This window comes from Panthera pardus, unplaced genomic scaffold (assembly GCF_024362965.1).
Source record: "Panthera pardus isolate Hobbes unplaced genomic scaffold, ASM2436296v1 HiC_scaffold_17, whole genome shotgun sequence".
Classification (NCBI taxonomy): domain Eukaryota; kingdom Metazoa; phylum Chordata; class Mammalia; order Carnivora; family Felidae; genus Panthera; species Panthera pardus.
In genome coordinates, this window is record NW_026526732.1 from 103,405,283 (window position 1) to 103,411,565 (window position 6,283).

A 6,283-nucleotide genomic window follows, 5' to 3' on the forward strand; every position below is an offset into this window, starting at 1 on the left:
GGGACAATATTAGAAGATCAATTTCTTTTTCTTCCAAGTGGCGGTGCTACTATGCAATTGTCTCTCCAGAGAAATGGAACGTGTGGCATTTGATTCAACTGAGGATTATCCTGACCAGGAAGCCATCTCTTGCCACAGTGCCAGAAAAAAAAAGACCATTATTAGTTCTGAGATCATCAAAATTTTGGGGAGATGGGTAGTAGTGTGCAGCACAAACTGGAAGCTAAAAGCGTGAAAATATTTAATAGCAATAAATAATAATAATACAGCCCTATGTATGCACCAAGTAGAGTTTTAAATACTTTATATAATATTAACTTATTTAATCCTTATACATTTTTAGGTGCCACACATTAATATCATCCTTTTCGTGTAGATGAGGAAACTGAGGCACAGTGAGTTATAGGTGTTGAAGGTGGATTTAGGCAAATATGCTGCTTCTGCAGCCAGAGTACTTTACCTTTAAGCTATGAAGCTGCTCCATAAACCCACATTCTTCTCATTTGAAGGACTTAATCCCCTCTTCCTTTGCTCCATCCAAACAGTTAAGTCATTGCCCTGAAGTTCTTGGAGGACTATTATATTCCTTTTCCATAGCGTAAATCCCACAAAAGACAGAACTGGCAGGTGCAACATCGGGACATGACTCAGATTCACAGGGAGCCTCCCCAGTCGGGCTGCAACTAACTTAAGTCAGCTAGGCATGCATTAGTTTTAAATCATTAAGAGTAAAGCTTATAAGTAGGTTGTATATAAACTAATTATGCAGAAAGTCAGGTTAGTGTGGTTAAAACTTTAATGTCAGGCGCACCTTGATGGCTCAGTTGGTTAAGCATCCGATTCTTGGTTTTGGTTCAGGTCATGATCTCATGCTTCATGGGTTCGAGCCCCACATCGGGCTCTGTGCTGGTAGTGCACAGCCTGCTTGGGATTCTCTCTCTCTCCCTCTCTTTACCCCTCCCCCACGTGCACTGTCTCTGTCTCTCTCAAAACAAATAAATAAAAAAAATTAATGTCAAAACTAATTGTGATTCCTTACTGTTCTACATTTTGGGCAAATTACTCAATTTCTCATCTATAATTTGAGGGTGGTGATGCTTATCTGGCTAGATGACTGTAAAGGTTTCAGTATAAATTAAAATAACTTATTATTATGCCCAACACGTAGTAGGTCCCCTAGCAATATATCTATTAGTATTCAGTAGGATAAGCTTAAACTTATGCAAGCATAAAGGAACCAGAGCTCTTTGATTAGCCAAAGAGTCCTCAACATAGCAGGCAGGGAGCTGTGATTTAGTAACCAGAGACCAAGCCTGTATAGAGTCTGGAGTGGGAAGAGTGCAGAAAGATCAGTAGATATTGAAGGTCTGAAATTGGAATAGGGTCAGGAACATGGCTAGGGTTGTGCCCAGAATGCTGAATTAAGGCCAAGTTGTTGTTGTTGTTGTTGTTTTGTGTTTTGTGTTTTGTTTTTGGCTAGCAAGCACATACTTTCAATATGGCAACTCTTAGGTTGTCTAAACAGTACTGCTCTTGAACTATCACACTCTTTTTTTTTAATTTTTAAAATGTTTATTTATTTTTGAGAGAGGGAGATACAGACAGACTGTGAGTAAGGGAGGAGCAGAGAGAGAGAGGGAGACACAGAATCCAAAGCAAGATTCAGGCTCTGAGCTGTCAACACAGAGCCCGACACGGGGCTTGAATTCACAAACTGTGAGATCATGACCTGAGCCGAAGTTGGACACTCAACCGACTGAGCCACCCAGGTGCCCCTATTGCACTCTTAAAGGATTTTGTTTCATCAATAGTTGTTTCCCTTATTTAGGTGGGGCCCACATTCCATTATTTTCAACTTAGGGTTCTTGGTGTAGCATACAGTCAAAACACAGGACAAAGACTGCTGCAGACCAAGGTTTTAATACTTACTACATTATATAGTTGAGGAGGTTATTGAACCACTGTGTGGCAAAAAACAAGACTCAAAATAGCTGCCTCAAAAAGGTGCTGAGAAGACTAAACAAAATAATGTAGAGAGCTACATGTGACTTTAGAAGAACAAACACATTTAAAATTCTTTAATTCCTCCCTGGATTGTTATTGCACTACCAAAAAGGGTGTGGGCTTTAAAGAAAAAGGAGAGCACTGAGAAATATTTTAAACTTAAAAAATCCTAAAAACATAAACATGAAGCGGTTATTTTAGTTTATCTCAAGACCATTTGTGTATTTTAATTCAGAACTCTTTCTTCCATCTCTTGGTGGTCTCTCTTTATCTACTCCTCCTAAACTGCTTTTATGCACTCCTAATGGAGGGAGGAAAGATCTAGGTCCCCCTGCTATCTTTTAAGTTTGTTCAGGTCTCCAAAGAAGTATGGTATTCAGAACTGATCCCTCAAATGTTTAGAGGTGTGGCTTACCCTAACTCATTCTTGTCTACCCAGTGATACAGATAAAATCCTCTTTTCTCCTTTTCTTGCATCGTGAATTTCTCTTTACTTTATTATTTCCAGCAGTAATTTTTCCTTTCTTAAAAAGACACATGACTCTTTTGATCTCATATTCTCTACCACCTGTTTATTTCTCCTCTTACCCTTTACAGGGAAACATCTGCAAAAAATTTATCTTCGATTTCTCTCTTCAATTCCCTCCAGCCAGACTTTGTTCCCCCCCAAACTCTGCTGACATTGGTCTTATCAAGGTCACCAATGACCTCCATGTAGTGAAATTCAATGACCAATTTTAAGACTTATCTTACCAGATGCAGCAACAGCACTTGACAAAAATAATCATTCCTCATCCCTGAAATACTCTTTTCAGTGGGCACTTTCTTCTCCTAATTTTTCTTCAAACTCATGGAACACTGCTTCTCATCTTAGTTCTTTATCGTACCACCTTTTAAGTATTCAATTGCATTTGGCTTACTCTCTGGCCTTCTGTTCTCTATCTGTACTAATCTGTTGGTTATTTCATCCAGTTTCATGACTTTAAATACTATCAATATGTTTATGACTCAGTTTATATCTTCACCCTAGAACTCATTCCTGAAGAACAGTTTCATGGGTGTAACTGTCTCTAGATAGTTCTTCCTCATGGCCTAATATGCATCTCAAACTAACAAGTTAGGAATGAATTACTGATCTTCTCTTCATCGCCAACAAATTCTCTCCCAGTTTTCCCTTCAGCAAATGGAATTTTTTTTTCAAGTTGTTCAAGCCAAACACATTGAAGCCTATTTTTTCTCTTTTCTTTCCATTAAATCTCATATTTTAATCCATCATTAAATCCTGCCATCTCTACCTCCAACATATATGCATTCATTCACTTATTAGGATTTAATCACTCACTATCATGTTTACCTCAGTCAAGCCACCAACATTTCTTACCTATGTTACTATACTATCCATTTCTTACCTAAGTCGCTAAGTTACTATTTTGTCTTTCTGTTGTTGTCTTTACTCCCTTTAGCCCATTCCCAGCACTGTCGCTAGAATGATCCCTTAAATGGTGAGTGAAATCAAGCCATTCTTCTATCAGTATCCTCTACTGGCTCCCTGTTTAACTCAGTAAAAGCAAAAGTTCACATTAGCCTTCAAAGCTCTCCCTACCTCTTATCATTTACTCTCCCTCTCTTATTCTGTTCTATCTCCAGTGAGCAATGTGAAATTTCAGCCGTACTTGTATCTCAGTGCCTTGGCTAATGCTGCTATTCTCACTACCTGAAACATTCTTCCATCAGATATCTGCAATGTACACTTTTTAGGTCTTTCAGAAGTGTTATTTTTATCCAGCTTTACAAGAATACTCTTCCTAAAATTGTTCCTAAACCTTCCTTCCCTCCATCCCTGCCAGCTTCCCTCCCTCTCTTTCTTCCTTTCCTCCTTAATATGGAAGTTATTGAATCATGTTTTATGTCAAGAGAAGGGTACAGTTGATTGGGGAAATTGTATTGAATCTTGAAGAGGTTCAAGGGCATGGGACCCAAAGCACAGGTAGTGAGCTGAGGCCTAAGAAAGGATAGTTACCCATCACAGGGAAAAAAGGGATAGGAGGCATAGGATCAAGCATGATAGGCTAATGACTTCTGTCTATGCTATGAAATGATAGTATTTATCAGGTTACCTAATCCATTCAAAAACTTTCCTCACGTTCAGAGTTGCTACGGTGATTTTTCAAGCTCAATCATGGTAAAGAGAAATCTGGAAAAGGGATGGAGAAAAAAGGAAAGGGGTAGATAGACCTATTTCGTTCTGACCAGAAATTGGATGATGGAATTTAAATGATTAAAATGAAAATCAGATGACCTCCTTCCTTCCTTGTCATCCAGCTCTTCTACACACTGCTTATCATTTGACAAAGTTTTATCATGCCTAGGTAAGGTGTAAATATTTTAAATCCAGTAAAGAGGAAAAAGTACTCCATTGCAGTGGATATAAAACTCTTGAGACTAACCTGCAGTAGAAAAGGATGTTCTCTTAATGCAATTGTGTGTAGGTTTGGGTTTCCCTGTTTTTGTTTGTTTGTTTGTTTGTTTGTTTGTTTTTTATCACGTGAAGCTTGCCCCACTGTTACCTGATGCTTTACAAGTGGGTTTTCTTTCAGATCCATCTCACTGGCTCCTACAGGAATAATAGTCCAGACCACATTCATCCATCATAGAACAAAACTAACAATTCTTACTATATTGACTACCTTGCCTTTATTACCCCAGATAATGCGTGGTGGATAATAATTGCAACAGGGACTATTTGCTTCTGTGTGCATTTTGTACCATGCCAGGCACTTTATAGACTTTTATTGTTTCTTATCCTTTTAACAACCTTAGGAGATGCCTGTTATGATTCTCACTTTACAGAAAAATTAATTAAGGCTTAACAGATTGTTGAAGAATGAGGAAGAGATGGAAGAGGAAGAAGAAGAGGAGCAGAAGAGAAAGAAGTCAGGAAGAAGTGACTTCCTGGAGACCACCCAGCTGGGATTCCAACTCAGGTTTTAACAGCTTTAGCTCTGAAGCCTCTGCTCTTTGTAGAGGTACATGCATAATGAAAACAGGAAGAATCCTCTAGCTTGGGACTGCTGGACAATGCTGTGAGTTTCTCACTTTCAGTAGGGGGCTAAGGGGAAGAAACTTCTGAAAAGGACTCTGAAGGGGCAGCCACGCATAGAGCAACCTCTTTTATAGCAACTCACTCTGGATCCCCCACTTGCTATAAAGAAGTCATTCACATCAACATGGTTTTCAAAACAAGCTATTGACTTAATGTCATGTTGTCTAAAATCATTGCCTTGACTTCTGTCATCAGAGCCCACATAAAGGATATTTCTTAGTTCATGCTTGGAACCAGAATTCTTTTAAGGTTGTTTAGATTTGAATCGCTCAGTATTTGAAAAACTTGTCTCCTAGAGCCTTTCCTTAAATATAATATAGTCACAAACATCTGCTTTTGTTTTTTTGATTTTCTTTCTCTCTGTAAAAACTAAAGAAAATATTCTTTAGATCTCAGGAATAGTTGTCCTTTTAGAGAAAAAGACATAGAAATTTGACACTTTGTGGATTAAGGTTGAAAACATTGTAAAATAGCTTAAAAATAGTCTCTTTTTTCTCTGAGAAACACCTGCATGTCAACAGAATTCTTCATTTGGTTTTTGTATGTGGTAAAGTTCGGAGCTACACCCATTCAAAAATACTGAAAATGATTTTAACCAAATTTCAAAGATCACTCACCAACTAGTGAATAAAATGTAACTCTCATCTCTGCACATACACATTCTCCTTCTATTTATTGTACTAATGCAACAAATATTTACTTAACACCTGCTGTGAGCTATTCATAGATGACATACATACATATACACATGGATATGGAAATGAGTTAAGTACTACCAGTGTACAGCATTTCAAAGTCTAGTGGAGAAGGCCAACAACCAAGGTCAATCTCAGGCTGCCTGGGGCACAGAGGATTGACACCTAGTCTTGCCTAGTCTTGTGAAGAATGGAAAGCTGAGGGTAAGAAAGAATTAAGAACAACTTCCCTAGGTAGTGAAGGTCAGAGCTAAGTTTTAAATGATGAAGGATTTAGCCAGGCATTTGAGGGTAAAAAAGTCTTCCAAATAAAGATAACATCAAATTTAAAAGCATAATTTAAGGTAAGGAGGATGGATTCTGGAACTAGACTCCCTCAGTTTGAATTTTTTATTTGTTAGCTGTGTGACTTTGGGTAAGTTCTATACCATTCTGGACCCATTTTTTTTTCAACCATAAAATAGGGATAATAATGATACCT

General features: G+C 38.1%; 1 long non-coding RNA gene across 1 annotated transcript in view; it reads left to right on the top strand.

Annotated features, from left to right (window-relative positions):
* The window catches only part of LOC128777697 (uncharacterized), a 58,441-nt gene extending 53,110 nt beyond the window's left edge, over positions 1 to 5,331 (top strand). The window contains exon 3 of the long non-coding RNA XR_008422996.1: positions 4,855 to 5,331. This is a non-coding gene — a long non-coding RNA (uncharacterized LOC128777697). The remainder of the gene's footprint in view (positions 1 to 4,854) is intronic.
* Positions 5,332 to 6,283: the final 952 nt, after the last annotated feature.